General features: G+C 46.2%; 1 long non-coding RNA gene and 1 other non-coding gene across 2 annotated transcripts; both read left to right on the forward strand.

Moving 5' to 3' along the window:
* Positions 1-619: 619 nt before the first annotated feature.
* On the forward strand, positions 620-2,726 carry LOC130884764 (uncharacterized). Its single transcript, XR_009058109.1, has 3 exons — positions 620-658; positions 1,143-1,184; positions 2,248-2,726. It is a non-coding gene; the product is annotated as an uncharacterized LOC130884764 (long non-coding RNA).
* Positions 716-786, forward strand: LOC130889860 (small nucleolar RNA SNORD93). The gene has a single exon (XR_009058653.1). It is a non-coding gene; the product is annotated as a small nucleolar RNA SNORD93 (small nucleolar RNA).
* Positions 2,727-3,145: the final 419 nt, after the last annotated feature.

Raw genomic sequence — 3,145 nt, forward strand, 5'->3', positions numbered from 1 at the left:
GTTGGGACTTAAGGGTACAGCAGTACAGAGAGCCCCTACGCCTCGCGAAGCCCATTTCAGAGCAAAAACCTTCTTCTGGGCTATTGTGAACAATATCTAGTATTCCCTTTGCTGCAACAAAGGAACATGCCGTAGTTTTGTCTCGTTTAGGTTTCTATTGAGTCCTTCGGATTGACACAGTCTAAGCCTAGAGTGAGGGACAGCGTGAGGTCTAGGACTCCGGACAGAGAAGTTCCAGAACTACGGGTTTCTCCCCCCTCCCTTTTCAGCTTCAGCAAGTGTTGATTGATTGGTGCTTCTGATTTTGAAATCAATGAAAGTGCTTCAGCTTGCCTTAAATACTGCAGCTAGTCGTTTTGTTTCTAAACTTGATAAATTATCTGATTGTGTGACGGATTCATTTGGAACGATGGCACAGAGGGAACAAATAGACTCCCAGCTGTCAGAAATGTAAAGATCACAACTTTGTACAGGAGTATTCAGAGGCAGGACTTAATGTTATCAAAGGCAGTTAGGAGCTCCAAGAAAGGTTGGTGTGTGCCTGTGGTTCTTTTGACGGGGCGGAGGGGAAGCTATGGCCTGGTGCTTGTGCCATTGTTGACGCTTTTTTTCTTACACAGGTGCTGTGTGTTATGCCCAGTGCGTTAGTGAGCACAAGGTATGAGTTAAATGAAAAGATTTGACTTGTCGGGCACAATTCCAGAAACAGAATTCTTGGCCAAGGATGAGAGCTCTAACCTGATTGGATATGCTGCTCTGATGGGTTGAAGGATTTACCTGAGGCCAACTTAATAGGAATTTAATGTAGTCACACCACCTCTTTATAGACAGGGACAAGGGGACCGTGTAGTAAGGTGGTTTAGGAATACCAAACCTGACCTTTGATTTGGTTCCTGGGCCCTATGGGGGAGAGAACCAAGTTATCCGTGGACCTTCATGTGAGCGCTGTGGCACCTGTGTGCACACAGAATAATAAATCCGTGTTGGTAAATGGATTAATACTCAGAGGGCAAGTTGAATTACCAAATGTACTGGATAGCACATTGAGGATTCTGTTTATGCAAGGTCAACATAGTCTACACACCAGCGTGTTACTATAGTATTGTTGGTCTAATTAGTTACCGCCTGCATTTCTCCTGCAGCCTGGTGCTTGAGATGAGCTAGTGCAACTTCGAGAAGCAAAGGTATGCAATTGTAGTTCGAATAAAAGGAAACGTTCATTTGGGGCAGTCCCAATTGCATAGATAGAAACATGCAAATGTTATCCTATAGAATTCATTTTCGTTAGTTTAACACAAAAGATCTTTTTGAGGTTTTATAAAATTTTTTTTTTTGCCTGCATGTACCATGTGCCTGCAGTGCCTATCGAGATCAGAAGAGGGCATCAGCTCCCCTGAAACTGGAATTAAAGTTGTGAGCTGCTATGTGGGTGCTGGGAATTGAAACTAGGTTCTCTAGAAGAGCAGCCAGCTAGAACTTTTTTTTTTTAAAGATTTATTTATTATGTGTACAACATTCTGCCTCCATGTATGCCCACATGCCAGAAGAGGGCACCAGATCTCATTACAGATGGTTGTGAGCCACCATGCGGTTGCTGGGAATTGAACTCAACCTCTGGAAGAGCAGCCAGTGATTTTAACCACTGAACCATCTCGCTAGCCCTAAACTTAGGCAACTCGGGAGAGTGAGGTGTTGGATGGGATCCGTTGGCTGTCTGGGCTCAGTACCTGCCGTGTGTGCACTGTATTATGCTCAAATGCCTTGTAGAGAAAATCAAATTGGAATTTAAAATTTTTTAGAGAACCTCATAATTGGGAGTCTCGAACATATGTACATGGAGAACTTCACACTCTCATCTAATGAAGCTGTGACGCCCTCAGACATAACTGGAATAAACTTGGGTCTGGTGGGATGGGGTTGGATGGTCATAGTCTGTCCCTATCTAGCACATGCTAACCCCGCTGGCAGACACTGCAGGAGGCGACCTGGGCCTAACTCCTCTTCCCATCCCTGGCATCATGCTGACAGCAGCACAGAACGCACATGCCTCTTCTCAGGGAACAGTGCTGTTACTATAGAGACAATCCTGGCCCAGTGGAAGAGCGCATAAAAGAACTTCCTTAAAGCTAGCCGACTCCAGCATGGGAATCTGGCGGTGGGGCCCTGGGTCCTACTCCTCGGCCACTGGTCTCTTGTCTCACCATAAATATTCTTGTTAATATGTTTTTTCTCTAATATTTTTTTCAGGGAAATGGCAGTGAAATTACCTGATGGTGAGTAAATCAGACGTTCCCGACAGTTTGCTCAGGTCTGCCATCACCTGCCAGCTGACTTAGCCTGCTTTGAGCACCCATCTCCAGCCCTGCTCATGTAGAAAAAGACGCGCCCCCCTTACCATGCACTGTTGCAAAGTAGCCTTGTAGTGTGGCCAGATGGCTGCCTGAACTTGACCTGAGCTGATAGCCCCTAGGAAATAGAAACGCGCCCCTCCCCCCGACTTTTTCAGGAATTCTGAGGCCAGTTTCCCATTCCTCCCTAAATAGCTAGTCAGCTGGCCCCTCCAGGTGACATCATAACACATCCTGGTTACATCAGGCACAGACCTGGGGGCCTGGCTGGGACTTCTGTTTTGCCCATAAAAGAAAAAAAATTAACCCACGAAGGAAGAATCTGCCCTAAACCTTCAAAGGCCCTAGAAAACCTAACTTACAGCTCTCCCTGGCCAAGATACTGTTTTCTGCTCCAGCATCCCTATAAATAAACTGTTAACCTGTCTATGGAGTGCTCTTGTTCTGTGTTTTCATTATGTCAACTTGTAAGTTCCAGAGGGTTGCCGGGTTGCCTTTTTCTGCCGCCATGCACCCTCCCTCCCCGCCCCCCACAGATTTAATGTGATAACTGTTTGCCTGCATATATGCCTAGAACCTTCAGAGGTCAGACAGGGCATTAGAAGTTGTTAGCCATCATCTGGGTGCTGGGAACCAAATCTGGGTCTTCTGGGAAAATAGTGCTCCTCTCTGTGGAGCCATCTCTGCAGCCCCACTTTTGAGGGTCTTTAATACTGCATTGTAGCTGCATGATAGGCCAGCCTGGTCTACAAGAGCTAGTTCCAGGACAGGCTCCAAACAACCTTGTCTCGAAAAAC

The sequence above is a fragment of the Chionomys nivalis genome, chromosome 1, assembly GCF_950005125.1.
Source record: "Chionomys nivalis chromosome 1, mChiNiv1.1, whole genome shotgun sequence".
In the NCBI taxonomy this organism is placed as follows: Eukaryota; Metazoa; Chordata; class Mammalia; order Rodentia; family Cricetidae; genus Chionomys; species Chionomys nivalis.